Below are 15922 nucleotides of genomic sequence, written 5' to 3' on the forward strand. Positions count from 1 at the left end.
GGCATGTGGTGCTGGGGGATTGAACCGCGGTCCCTGATGCTTTGCCAAGCTTGTTCTAAGTAGGTGCCTTAGACCACTGAGCCATCTCTCCAGCCCCTCTATGTAGCTTTGTAGTGTAATCCAGGATTGTGATGGCTCCGGTTTTGTTATCTCTGTTCAAGGTTGCTGTGGATATTCTGGGCCCTTTCTGAATCCATAGAAATTTCAGTACTTTTTTTTCTAATTATGTGAAATATGCTATTTATATTTTATTATGAATTTTTTGAAGTCAATAGATTGCTTTAGGTAACATAGGTATTTTGATTTTTGGTTTTTTCTTTGGTGGAACCAGGGATTGAACTCAGGTCCTTGCGCTTGCCAGGGAAGTGCTTATTCCACTGAGCCATCTCCCCGGCCCCCTAACTAGGTATTTTAATGACATTAATTCTACTCATCTAGGCACAGGAATTTCTTTTTAAAAATTTTTGAATATCCACTTCAAAATTTCTCTCTCTCTCTCTCGCTCTCGCTCTCGCTCTCACTCTTGCTCTCTCTCTCTCCCTCTTTCTTTTCTTTTCTTTTTCAGTACTGGGGATTGAACTCAGGACCCTGTGCTTGCCAGGCAAGCGCTTATTCTACTGAGCTATCTCCCTGGCCCCAATATTTTTCTTAAAAGTACTATAATTTTTGTTAGAGAGGTCTTCCAGCTTCTCGATTAGGTTAACTCCTAAGTATTTAATTTTTATAAATTTTCATGTATGCATGTTTGCAATACATAATGTTTATGTTCATGGGTACAGCTGGTGTATGTACACAACACATCATAATTCCTTTTATTCATTGGCTTCTCCCCTCCCTCCTCTCTCCATCTCTTGATACCCTTCCTATTTGAGAAAGGTCTATTCTCCCTATTTTCTTATGCATTTAGTAGAGGGTTAACAGGGTCCCACTATGTGATTGGACTTGTAGTGATCCTCCTGTTTTCAGCCTCCCAAGCACTGGGATTACAGGCATGCGTCACCATGCCCAATCTCAATCGCTGTCTCAGTGCATCCCGGGGGCAGGGCTGGCACAGCACACCAGGCATCGAATCCCAGTCCCATGCATTCTGCCTAAGCAGGCACTTTAGTCCACTGAGCTATCAGGCCTGTCCCCTTATTTTCTTCATGTATCTTTATTTTTTTCTTTATAAATTGGGTTTATCACATAGAAGAAAGCATGCAATGTTTATCCATATATATATAATTTATTTCATATAGCATTATGGTCTCAGATCTCTAATAGTGACTAAAGCACTCTTCATGGTTAAAATTACTCCATTGTGTATAAATACCAGGTTTTCTTTATCCATTCATCTGGTGATGGACATATAAGCTATCTCCAAGATGTAGCTATTATAAAATGTGGTACTATAATGGATGTGTATGCTTTATTATAATATGATGATTTTAACTCTTTTGGGAAGGAACTCAGAACGAGAATAACAGGGCAAAATGGAATAGTGTTATGAGGAATATCCATTCAGATTTCCATAGTGGTTGCAGTAGTTAACATTCCCACAAACAATGTAGAAGTGTCCTTTTTCCTGAAGCCTTACCAGTATTCGTTATTTGATTTCTTGAGGATGGCCATTCTTTCTGGGGTAAGATGAAATCTCATTCTTTTATTTGCATTTATTTAATGATAGTAATGTTGAACATTTGTTGGTTCATATGTTGACCATTTGCACTTCTGTGAAGTGTCTATTTATTTCACTTGCCCATTTTTGAATGATTTTGTTGGGGGAGTATATTTTTTTTTTGCTCCTTATATATTCTAGATATCAGTCCTCTGTCAAAGAAATAATTGGAAAGTATTTTTCCCATTCTGTAGGTCATTTCATTTTATGAAATTGGTTGAGCTGTATTTTGATGCTTACAGGTTAATAATTGTTTTCCCTTCCTGTTGGATTCCTTTCTTAACCAATATATAATGATCAGTTTGTCACTTTTGATCAGTTTTGAGTTGAAGTTCACTTTGTCTGATATAGGTTATATACACCTGCTTTTTTGTTCTTGTTGCATGGAATATTGTTTGCCGTCCTGTGACTTTAAGTCTGAGAGTTGACTTTGGGGTTAAACGTGTTTCATTTACACAGCACAAACTGGATTTTGTTTCCTGATCCATCCTGCACAACTATGTCTTTTGATTGGGGAATTAAGTCCATCTCATTGTGAGATATTATTCATAGGTATTGACTCACTGCTGAGTGGTTAATTTCTTGAAGTTATAGTAGTTAAAATCATTTTCCTGATTTCTTTGTCAGTGCATCCATTCTTGGTATACAGAAATGTTGTTTTTGTGCATTGATATTGTGTCCTGTGAAATTTGTTTATGGGCTGTAAGAATCTTCTGGTGTTTTTAAAAATATTTTTGTCCTTTATGTAAATGACCATATCACTCACGTAGAGCAGTAGTTTGACTTCTTTCTTTTTTATCTATACCTCTTTTATTTCTTTCTCTTGCTGGACTGTTCTAGGTAGTGTTTCTAGTTCTACATTGGAGAGGAATTGTGAGTGTTTATACCTTTGTTATGTTCCTAATTTTAGATGGAATCTTTTTAGTTTTTCACCAGTTACTATAATGGGGATTTAGGTTTGTCATTTTTCTTTCAGTTTGAGGGAAAGTACTTCTTTAATTATTTTTATAATGAATGTTCTTAAATGCAAAGCTGGTCATGTCTTCTTTCTTTTCTTTCTTTTTTAATTTTTTTTATTTTTTAAAGATAATACAAATTGAATTAAAACAAAAAAATTACAAGTGATACAGATTTTCACTTAACAAAGTTATAAGAATTTCACAATATTTGTTGTACTACACAGAGTTGTCTTCTAACCAGTTATTCAGATTACCAGATATATACATATAAAATTGGAAGAAGGCAGAAAAAAAAAGAAATATATATTAAATTGGATGACAAAAAGGAGAAACAATTGAAAGAGGAGACAAAACAAGTTAAAGCATTAGCTGCTTCTTTTCATAGACCAGCAGAAAGGCACAGTTCAGTTGTCCAAACCATCCTGCTTAGATACATAGATAAATCTCTTTCCCCGACTCCCTCTCCTGTCCTCCTCAACTCAATAACTCTTTCATAAGTTCATTCCCTTTTCCCAGTATCTATTGTACCTTTCAGATTCCATTTTTCTCTTTCAGGTTCTCACACTAAGGAGACAATGTGATCTTTGCACATGCAGGTCTGATTTCTTTCACTTAATAGTATGTTCTCTATTTGCACCCATTTACTGACAAAAGTCTCAAATTTATCCTGCTTTATAGCTGAATAATACTCAATTGTGTAGAAATACCACATCTTTTTTCATACATCTTTCAGTTGATGAGCATCTCAGTTGTTTCTAAGATTTAGCTATGACAAATTGTGCTGCTATAAACATGGATGTACATATATTGCTGTGGTGTGAGGTTTTCAGTTCTTCTGGAAAAATACCGAGGAGGGGAATAGCTGGCTTGAATGGGATCTTCAATTCTAGATTTTTTAGGAATCTCCACACTAATTTCCATAGTGATTTTACCTGTCTCTACTCCCACAAACAGTGAAGAAGATTTCTTTTTTCTCCAAAGCTTCTCCAGCATTTGTTATTGGCTGACTCTAAAAATTTCTTATCGTCACTCATGGCCAAATTACTGTCTCATCCCAGTGTTTATATCTGGGATGAGATATAAGTTCCAACATACTCCAGTCGCTCAGGCATTGGCTAATGGATCAAAAGTAATACCTGAGTGAGCAAAGAAGCCATGATGTGAAAGCCTTCTCATCTGGCTAATGGCGGTTGCCAAGGGCAACAGGTGGAGCTTCACTGCTTAGTGAGGCACTTAGGTCAGCCCAAGAGATATAGCAGAAGCTTCCTTTTCCTGTATCCATTCCCTACATCTTACCACAGAGGCACTGACATCCTTTCAAAGACTGACATTGTCATTTCTCTCCCATTGTGAGTAAAGGAATGTCAAATCCAATCAAAACAATGAGTATATTAACCATTAATATATAAATTAATAAGCACCCTTTCCTTTCAAGTTTCAAGTGCCATACAAACATGAAATTTATTTTTAACTGGTCGGACATCATGTGTATTCAGCTACTAAGAACCTTATTTATTACCACAATGGAAGCCAGATTCACAACTATCTACCCTCACATAGGAGACAAAGATGGAGTAGTATAACTGTACCTTGGGTTCAGAGAGAGCTGTCTTGGGTTCTTTCTAACACTTCCTGGCTTTGGTAAACTATGCAAGTGGGTGATCCATGTATGAGAAGCCATAGTTTGGCATAAAGTATAGTGAATTTTTAGAAAAAACATCAGGAAAAACCCCAAGAGGTATGCAAAGGAGAAAGAACACCTCATTGGAAACTGGGAAAATCCACCAAAACCAGAATAACTGAATGTTTATCTGGATTCGAAAAGTCAGTGGATGAGAGCTGAGAACAGGAAGCCACAGAAGTTTTCAGAGAGTAGGACATAGAGACAAGTGGTTTTGTTTGGCCATTGGGTAACTGTGTGTGTGTGTGTGTGTGTGTGTGTGTGTGTGTATGTGTGTGTGTGTGTGTGTGGTGGGGATGATTTAAACTGTTCTCTTTTCAGGGAATGAGAGTTCAGGAAGGCAAATAGGAAGAGGAATAATACTGTAATCCTCAATGATTGAGATTTTTATATTCAATGAATTTTTAAATAATCTAGGAAAAATTAATTTATTCCACAAAACCAAAGGATTTACTAAGATACATTCTCTTTGTTGCTGGGGAAGTAGTGATTAATAAAAAGAGTAGTGACAGCAAATTTTATATTTTGTTTCCATTGTGTCAGACCATTTTGGTCTGAGACCACCATATACAGTAATTTATATAATCTTTTGCAATAATACTTTGAAGTGGCTCCTGCTATCTTTTCCTCTTCTTATATATGAAGGTGCTGAGGCCACTAGTAGGTTAGGTTGCCTAGTTATGGTCACCCACATGGTTGGTGGTAGAGCTGAGTTTCAGATTTAAACAACTGGCTTTAGTAATTGGACTGTGAACCAGTGTGCTATGTACTACTTCAGCAGGATAAACTAGAGGTCCTGCCCAGAGGGAACAATTAGAGACACTAGGATATGAACTCAGTCGTGACAGAATAAAATTAAAGAATCACCACCAAATGAAAGTGAACTGTCAGTATTTTAAGATAACGTAATATGAAAGGATTTATCAACAACAAATCTTCTCAAAAAATACTAAAAAAATGTATAGAAGACCACAGATGAAAACAAACAAAAATGTCATTCTAAAAAAATGAATAAAGAACGTCACAAATGTTGAATTTGCAGAGAAATATAAGGGATTTTTTTCCTCATCTGAATAGCTTGACTGTATGTCTCTGCAATATTCTTAAATGGAGAAATAAAACAAGGTAATATAAATCCAATTTTCTCTAAGGAAAGACAACCTGCATATGTCGTATGTCCGTATTTCACATGTAATTTGCCAGTGGAGACTTACTCCACAAAAAACCAGATAAGATTTTATCCAGTAAAGTCTGCAAAGAACTTGGGGATTTTTCTCTGAAACAGTCTCAAAGTCCCAGTTCATTTATGACTAGAAAGTCTAAATGGGCAATATGCCAGTCCCACCTGCTCGAAACATCCTTGTTAGACAGCAAAGTCAAGTGGTGAAAGGATTAGATGGCAGTCTGGGAATTCGTGAGAGTTAGAAGAAGGCTCAGGCCTGGGAAAGTTTTCTCCAACCACACAGATGTGCTGGAGAAGGGTGTGTAACTTAGTAACAGGATCCAGGCACGTTACTATGTTAAGGACAAGTCCAAATGTGCTGACAATTTTGGAAAGTGCTCCAAATTTACATGAACCTATTGCACATGGGGAGATATAACATGTGTAGGCTTGATATGACTGCATAATAAATTGTTATGATCAAATGAATATTAGGTGTAATAAAAAGATCAGAAGATATTGAATGAATAGTAAATGGTATAGTTCATCCTAGCCCATATTCTTCAAGAAGTAGATGTAAGATGGAGATATATTATTTATATATACTTTTATATACTCAGCATTTACATGTATGCCTTTTTCATGTTTTTAACTTTAAATCTATCTACATCTTTATGTTGATAGCTTGTTACTTGTAAACAATATATACTTATGTCTTCTCTCTTTTTAAAGTCCAGATTGACAACCTTTTTTTTATTGAAATGTTTTGTCCACTTACAGTTAGTGAAATTATTTAAGTGCTTACCTGTAGGCCTATCATTTTTGGATTGTTTTCCCACTTGATCCATCTGTTAAAATTTTTTTCTTTACTTTTCCTGACTTATCTGAGTTAATTTTTATTTTTCCAGTAATCTGTTCTGATACTCCTAACATCTTTTTCGCCATACATCTTTGTATTATTCAGTGGTTACTTTGGCATTTTCATTACATATCTTTAACTTAGCACAATGAATTTAATTTAATGTGCTGTTAGTAATGTAAAGTATATGAAAAATTAAAAATAGTTCCATTTGTAACTACATATTAGTGCAACTTTTGTCATCTATTTTAGTTATGTATGTTAGAACTTCTAGTATACAACCGTTGTTTTAAATAATCAGTTAACTTCAAAGAAAATTAAGTGGAAAAGTGTACAGTGTTTTATATTTAGTAATGTAATTAGCATTTCTGATGATCTCTGTTCCTTTCTTTATATCCAATATTCTTTCTGTTGTCATTTATCTTTACTCTAAGGGAGTTATTTTAGTACTTCTTTAAGTGCAATAGCTCTTGGTGACAATTTCTTCATATTGCTTATTTTAAATTGTGTTAATTACTTCTTTTTTATTTGGTCTGGATAGCTGTTTTATTTTTACTTTTAAAATAAACCCTATTGAGGTGCAAATTACTTACATTAAGATGCACCTACATTAAGGTACAGTTAGAAGTTCTGATAAATTCTTACATGATAACTATAAAACTCATGACAGACAGCATTGAAATTACCAGTACTATTAAATGTTTCCTCATTTACCTCTATGGTTGATCTCTCTCACTCCATACCAACTGTGGGCAACCACAGCTGTACTGGTAGATTTTTTTGTGTATCTTATCATTTAATGTAAATTGAATTAGGGACTATTTTTATGTGCCTGACATACCTGCACATCATTAAAAAAAAGTTTGAAATTTGCTCATATTTTGTGTGTATCATAAACATAATTTCTTACTTTTTCTTTTTTTATATTATGCATTTTTATCATTAAATGTGTTGCTCAGATTAACAGACATAGGTTTGCAAGATTGGACAAATAATTGAACATTAACACTTGCTTTAATTAAACTTTAATAGTTTTTTTTTTGAACCGGGAATTGAATTCAGGCCCTTGTCCTTGCCAGGGAAGTACTTTTTCTTACTGAGTAGTATTCTTTTATATAAATGCACTGTAATGTGCTTATACATTTACTGCTGATAGAGACTTGGATTGCTTCCAGTTGGCACTAAAACTATGCATATTCATGCACAAATCTTTGCATGGACAAATACTTTCCTCTGTCTTGAGGAAAAGCAATCAAGAATGGGATTACTAGGTCATGTAACAATGATATGTTTAACTTTATCAAAAACTCACCAAGTTTTTGAATATACAGGGTTTTGCTAAGTGGCTAAGTTAAGTAGATTGCGCTCAAACTTGAACCTCCATGTCAGCCTCCCCGAGTTCTGGGATTGTAAGCATATATCACCATGTCTGGTAAGAACAAGCAAGCTGTTTTATAAGATGGTCATACACTTTTACATTTCTATAAAAAATTATGATAGTCTCAGTTTCTCCACCTCCTTCCTGACATCACCTCTTGGTCAGTCTTTGTAATTAATTAAGTGAGTGAATGTGTGATGATTTGTAATGGCTTTGATTTTTATCTCTCTAGTGACATGGCTTATGTTTTGTGGCTTTATTGGCCACACGTACAGTCTTCTGAAAATTCTAAGTGTGCATTTTAGTATTTTTCTTTTTTTAATCAAATTGTCTTCTTATTGATTTACAAACATTCTTTATATATTCTGTATAAAAGACATATATATATGTGTGTGTGTGTATATATGTTTTCCTCTAATTTATATGTAACTTTTAAATTTTTAGTCAAAATTTCTGAAGCAAAGAATTTTTAAATTGGAAGAAATATAATCCATCAATTTTTCTTTTATGTGTTCAAACTTTGATGTAGTAGTCAATAAATATCTGCCTACCATAAAGCTTGAGAGTTCTATGTTTTCTTTGAGAAAATCTATACTTCACTTTGTGCTTGTAGATCTAGGTAGCTCTTAAGTGAATTTTTAGTTAGGAAGTGGAAAAAATGTTGAGAGTTTTTTTTTCTGCATTGTTATTCTTTGGTTCTAAAAAAAAAGAAGCACATCCTTCTCTGCTAATTAGCATTGACACATTTATTGAAATCAGCTTATCATAGTAATGTGACTTTATTTGAATTCTGCATTTAGTTTAACTGTTCTACATGCTAAATGTGCCAATATCATCTATCTCAATTAATGTTTTTTAAGCATTGAAATCAAGCAGCATACAAATCTAAGTATTTTGCTGAATTTATTTTCAAAAATATCCCGCCATTGGATGCTGTTGTAAATGACATATATTTTAAATTTCCAGTTGCTCATTCCTACGAGCAGAAATATAATAAATTTTCATGTGCTGCTCATGAATCCTTCAGACATTAAAATTATCCATTAATCCAGTAAGCGTTAGAGAACAGTTAGCATTTTCTGTGTATAAAATTTCATCTCTTGCAAAGAGAATTTTACATCTTCCTTGTAAGTTTATATGTCTTTTATTTCTACCTCTTGTCTTATTGAATTAACAAAACTGGTCGAATAGAAGTGAGAGTAGACAGCTTGTCCTGTTTCTGTGATAATATTGCACAGAATAAATAAGACTGCTCTTGATTTGTCATCATGGTCCTTATTCATTTTGAGAAGGTTTATATTTATACAATTTTCTGAGCATTTATCCCATGTATGGTTAAATTTTGTCAAACACTTATTTTTACACATAGATGCATGATTGTATCTTTTACTAACTATTGTGGCATCATTATGGTAAATTGCATTGTTTGATTTTTATGTTAAATAAATTTTTCATTCCTTGGGAAAATTGCACTTGACAGAGATATATTGATTTTTTATATAGTTCTAGATTTTATTATTTTAAAGAAAGATTATATTACTGCATTTATTCTCATGAGGAATATTAGTCTACAGTTTTCTTTCTTGTTATATCATTCACTCTTTGGTTTGGCTATCACATTAATTAGGAGTACCTAAATAATTTGGGAATGTTCCTTTCCCCAATGAAAATATGTTTTTCAAAAATTTTAAATAAATCATATGGATCTGAATTTTTATTTGTGGGAATGTTTTAAATTAAAAATTCAATTTCTTGGGGCCGGGGAGATGGCTCAGTGGAATAAGCGCTTCCCTAGCAAGCGCAAAGGTCTGAGTTCAATCCCCGGTTCCACCAAAAAAAAAAAATAAATAAATAAAAAAAATCTCAATTTCTTTAATACATATGAGCCTATTCAGATGACAGGTTTTTTTAATTTTAATTTTTCAATAAACTTATCCATTTCAGCTAGGTTTGAATCTTGTAATGCCTAGATTCTAAGGGTGTTTTTGAAAAGAGAGAGGTGTCTTTGCACTCCTGATTATTTGACTCACAGCCTCCTTTGTTTTTGTTCAGTTTAGCCAGAAATCTATGAATTTTGCTGAGTTCTTATAAGATCCAAAACTTACTTTTGTGGACTTTTCACTATTACTTTTCTGCTTTTGAATGGCTTGATCCACATTTTTATCTTCTTTATTGTTTTTGGCTTATTTTGGGTTTAATTTGCTCTTCATTTTGTATTTTCTGAATTTGAAAGTTTAGAAGATTTATGAAAATTTATTATATTTCTGCTTGTAGGAATGAGCAACTGGAAATTTAAAATACATGTCATTTACAACAGCATCCAAAGGCGGGATATTTTTGAAAATAAATTCAGCAAAATACTTAGATTTGTATGCTGCTTGATTTCAATGCTTAAAAAACATTAATTGAGATAGATTTATTTTCTTTTTTAAGTATAAATATCTAGAAGTCTAAATATCACACTCTAAAATATTTTAGCCATATAATCCTTTATTTATTTTTACTTACAGTTTTAAAATATTTAAATTTTTTCTTCATAGTTCTTCTTTGACCCAAATACTATTTTGTTTTATTTTTAAATACATTTGGTTGTTTCAGGGTCTCTTGGACTCATGGTAATCCTCCTGCTTGCAGCTTCCCTAGAGCTGGGATTATAGGGACCCCAGACTCTGTGGCCAGCTCAGCCTACCCAGGAAGTTGGGCTGGGGAAGCATGTGGTGCCAGGGATTGAATCATGGCCCTTCAGCATGTAATTAAGTCTGCTGAGCTATTTTGCCTGTCCCCAACTACTATTTTAAAAGCATATAGTTTGTAAAGCATTTGTAAGTTTTATTAATTTGCTATTAATTTCTATTTAATACCATGTGTCCAGAGAACATAATATTTAAAAATTGTCCCCTTCTATATTTATTTCAAATTATTTCATAGCAGAGGTTATAATCTGTCTTGGTGAATGTTCTGTGCACATAATAATATGTTGTATAGCTTCCATTACATGTAATTCTTGAAGTATATTTGATGGTGTCATCAAAGGGTCTCGGTGAAGTTCTGCCTGAAAGCAGAGTGGAATCTTGATTTCTGGCCACTCACCTTAACAAGACAGACAAGTTCCTCATATTTGTACAACAGTTTATAAACTATCTCTGGGAAGGATGTCTGAGTAATAGTAACCTTCTCTTTTCCTCCTTTTTCTTCTGGGTCACATTTCTGATATGTTCATTTTTGATGCCTCTTTAATCAGTCCATATACTGTTATATTATGCTGTTCAGTCTTCCCACTGGCAATCATTTTATTTTAAGGTTATGTTCCATTTTTAGATAAAGACGTATGTATCAGTCATGCTACTATCGCACAACATATAATCTAAGAGATTCCATATCAGATAAGAGAAAAATCAGTACACAAATAAATTCTGATGGTAAATTCAATACGATATATATTTAAGAAAATTGCTCCAAAGAAAAGAGAAATAATGACCCAATCAAAAAATGGGCATCTAAGGAGGCGTTGGTGGTATAGGGGTGAGCATAGCTGCCTTCCAAAAAATGAGCATCTGAGATGAATACATACTTCTCTGATGAAGAAATTCAAATGGTAAATAAAGTTATGAAAAAATGTTCAACATCACTGGTAATTCAAGAGATGGAAATTAAAATAACACGGAGATTCTATCTCACTCCAGATAGAATGGCTATCTTCAAGTCATCACCAATAACAAGTGGTAGTAGGGCTGTGGGGATAAAGAAACACTTTTCCATTGTTGTTGAGAGTGAATACTGGTATAACCACTGTGGAAATCAAGGTAGAAATTCCTCAAAAAACTAGGATCAGAGGTCTCATTCAACTCAGTTATTCCTCTCCTGGGTATTTACTCAGAAGAAATGAAAACATCGTATCACAGTGCTATATGCGTATCCATGTTTATAGCGGCACAATTTGCCATTGCTAAATCTTGGAAACAACTCAAAAGTCCATCAATCAAAGAAAAGATAAAAAAGATTTGGTGTTTTTGTACAATGGATTATTACTCAGCATTAAAGAAAGAAACTCAAGGCTTTTATAGGTGAATGAATGCAACTAGAGACCACACTTAAAAGTGAAATAAATTGGGGCTGGGGACATGGCTCAGTGGAATAAGCGCTTCCCTGGCAAGTGCAAGGGCCTGAATTCAATCCCTCATTCTGCAAAAATAAATAAATAAATAAATAAATAAATAAATAAATAAATAATAAAAATGACTCATTGCCTTTAAAAAAAAGTGAAATAAATCAGCCCTGCATGTGTATGCATAATCATATTTTCTCCTTAGTGCAAGAAATTGGAAGAGTAAATAAGATTCAAAAGGTACAATAGATGTAGTGAAAGGAGAAGAAACTCCTCAAAAGGGATGGTGGAAAGAGAAAAGAAGGGAGGGAGGGTACAGGGAGATGGCTCAGTAGAATAAGTGCTTCCTGGCAAGCACAAGGGCCTCAGTTCAATCCCTGGTTCTGAAAAAAAAAAAAAAAAGGAAGGGGAAAATAATGTGTATATATACATAAGACAGCTAAGATAACTGTACTGCTTACTAATTTCTAGTAGTTCACTGAAAGGTATAGTTGGTGCTTATATTGTTTGATCAGTTTTGCATACCCGTATCTGGTAATCTGAGAAACTGCTTTAAAGATAATAATATGTAATATAATAACCATTGTGAATTTTCTACCATCTTGTTTTGAAATTCTGTATCATTGTTATTGTTCCCCCCTTTAAAAAATAAAAAAAACTATAACACTGTAATCACTTTCACAGTGCAAAAATTATACTGTGTACTAGGACTCTGGTATCTGCTATATCATTACTAATCCTAGAAAATTTGTTCCAGAAAGTTATCATCCCAATTTTATAGAGAAGCATATTAAAACTCAGATTTCAGTAAATTGAGATTAAACAATTAGGAAAGGTAAGGCTATGTTTTAAAACTTTCTGTTTTATTCAAAATTCTCTAATAATAATTATGAACTTTAAGTATATTTTCTATAAATAGAAGACAGTATGACTATACTTTATCAATATATTTATACAATCTCTATGGAATCAGAATAAAAAGAAACATTTTCCTAATAGTCATATCTTTGGATTTTAGGTGTGTTCTTTGGTACAATCTTCTCCCAAATTTTAGGGAGATAGAAGTCAGGAGAACTGAAGGAACTTGCTCAAGTTAATATACTTGGTGGTCAAATCTAAATTAGTATCCAGCTTTCATGACTCTCAATTTAGTGTTCTTGAATGGCTGTCTACTTTAAGGACAGAATAGTAGAAGTGATCATATAAAATAATACTAGATGGTAAAGTTGGTCTCATCTATGAAGCTCTGAAATAAATGTTTCCCAGAGTGTTTTTACCAGTAATGAGGAAAAGAGTACATGAAACATGGAAGAAGGGATATGCTATGTCTTAGTTACTTTTTACTCATTGCTGGGACAAATACCCTACCCTCAAAATTAAGGAAGGAAAGGTTTATTTAGCTTACAGTTTGTGGAGGTTTCAGTTCATACTCTGCTGCTTCCAAAGCAAATGACAGTAGTTTATGGTTGCTGAAAACAATGAAGAGCAGAAGAGGAGCAACAGCTGGGGCATCCATCAAGCCTCTCTCTTCCTTCTACACTGACTGTGAAGACTGGCACTCCACTGTGAAGATCAAGCTCCTCCAAAGACTGGGACTTCTCTAAGATGGCAAGGCAGGTTGGCTGCCAGGAAGCCTCCCTCAACTCTTTTATATACACTTTTTGTGTTGAGTCACTCTGGGGCAGCCTGTGGCCCTAGGGTGGAACCAATCACATCCTAGGACCAACCCAATTACTCTCTAGGGTGGAAAAAAATGGCACCCCAGTGCTAGCTCAATAGCACCCCAGGGTAGAATGAATTGCACCCACGATTGGGCCCTGCCTTCCTGCAGGGTGGTGGGAGGACACACCCAAACTGTTGGAGTTGATTCAGCCAAGTTGACACAGTGTATCAACTACCACAGGGTATAACACAGAATGTTCTGTATTTGGCCATCACTGTATCTGACTGATTGCTTGATCTTGCTTCTTCTTCTGAGAAACATTATTGAATTCATTGGAGAACTATAAACACAAAGGAAGAAAGAAGGGGAAGAGTATTTATCCATTATTTCATCCTATTGAGTTAAGATTTCCAAAAAGGCATTTATTACCCTACTAAGTGCTCAGTAGATTCTCATCCACTATGCTACAGAGAAGTGAGAGCAGGAAGCAAAGGGGTTCTACCTAGAAGAAGCTTCCTGAAACCGTTTTAGAAACTCGCTGATTAAATAATCGCTAGAGAATGAAGTAATGCCTCGCACATGTGAAGTGCTGCATAAAAGATGTCTAGGGTAGTACAATATACATTGCACCTCCAAGCAGATTGCTGAAGGCTAACCATGGTAGAAACTAACTAAGATTCAAATTCTTCTCCTGGAAAACCATGAACCAGACGAGCATCAAGCACCGCAGACAGTGGGAACACCTAGAATCAAAGTAGCTTCCTCCTCCCATTTCTTGTGCAAGTCATGGATCAAGGGCAGTGAGCGCATCAACCTGGGAATTCGCCTCTGAACTCTGGAGAGCAGTGATATCACAAAGGGGCTAGGCATGTCCACATGTATTCAACAAAGGACACTTTCCAGATAAATCAAGTATTTCACACTGGCCAAGGGACAAATTCAAGTAGTACAAATTATGATATATGCTCCATTAGATAAGAAAAATAATTTGTACCATTGTCAAAGTATTTAATAATATATAAGTATAATAATAGTTATATATAAGATAGTTTGTGGAGTTTGTGATAGTTCTTGACAATTACAAATTGAAAAAAATGAAAAGAAAATATTCAATCACAATTACTCGGTACTTAAGTTCTATGTGACAAAAACATCATCTCTTTTAATGGTTGCATCATATTTCAGGTAGCAAATTTACCACAACCTAATTTAACAATCCCTATAATTCCCCTAATCAGGTTGCTGGTATTTTTTTTATTATGATATCTTAAATAATATGGCCATATTTTTCAGGCCTTTTTTATATTTGGATGGTGTTAGAGTTTGTGTCTAGATGTCCTTCTCAAAGTTTCACGCAGTCATGGGGTGGCTTCTGGAGTTTGTGAATGAGTCTTGATCTAGTGCTGGGATTGTAGGTGTTGGAGCTGCACCTGCCCTGGGGCAGACAATCTGCATCACAGCATAAGGAAAGGAGAGAGGCTGCTAGACGCTGGCAGCTACTGCTCCTTCCTTTGCTCTTTGCTGTTTTCCACAGCCATGAATGGCTGCCCTTTGCCATGTGCCACTTTTCTTGGAACCAGCTAAGTATGGATTGAAACCTCCATTAACTGTGAGCTAAATAAAGCTTTTTTTCCTTAATTTTTGATGTTGGGTGTTTTGCTCCAGCAATAAGAAAAAAAGTAACTGAGACAGGTGGTTAGATATTCATTCCAAAATGAATTGGTTTTGCTTAAATACTAGAAAAGTTGCAGGACAAACTATTAAGTGCAAGTATTGTCATCACTATATGGGTTCATATGAAAATAAGTGTTGGAATTCCAGGGTGATGCAGGGAAGTTTTTTTAAACCTAGTTCAATATGTTGGAGAAGGAGATATTGAACATTATTTTGGAAAAATAAATAGATATATTTTCACAAACAGAGTACAGACAAGAACAGGACAAGGGTTTATGAATGAGTTTGAGACATGTGGGTAATAGGGGGATACTTAACAAAATACAGGGAGTGTAGAGAAAAGAGAAAGGCATTGAATAAAGGCAGCAGGGACGAGAAAGGTTAAGACCTTGATTCCATAATGAGTTACTTGAGCTTTATCTTTAAAGTCATGGAGGGTCACTGAAGGTCACTGAGCAAAGAATTGATGGGCAAGGTCTTATTACTTAAGTGTCAAACATAGGTAGATCTCCCCATAAGTAACTGATAAAAGTCAGCCACTATCTTAGTTACTTTTCTCTCACTGCTAAGACAAAATGCCTGACACCCAAAATTAAAGGAGGAAAGATTGATTTAGCTCACAGTTGGTAGAGGTTTTGATTTATTATTAACTGGCTCCAGGCAGGGTGGCACTGCAGAGGGGTAACAGCTGATGGAAGCAGAAGATAGCAAAAGCAATGAGAGCAAAAGAAGAAAACATGCCCCTTTCTTCCCCTTTTTTCTTACCCATGGTGTTGGGATTAGG

This window comes from Octodon degus, unplaced genomic scaffold (assembly GCF_000260255.1).
Source record: "Octodon degus isolate 3935 unplaced genomic scaffold, OctDeg1.0 scaffold00094, whole genome shotgun sequence".
NCBI classification, from domain to species: Eukaryota; Metazoa; Chordata; class Mammalia; order Rodentia; family Octodontidae; genus Octodon; species Octodon degus.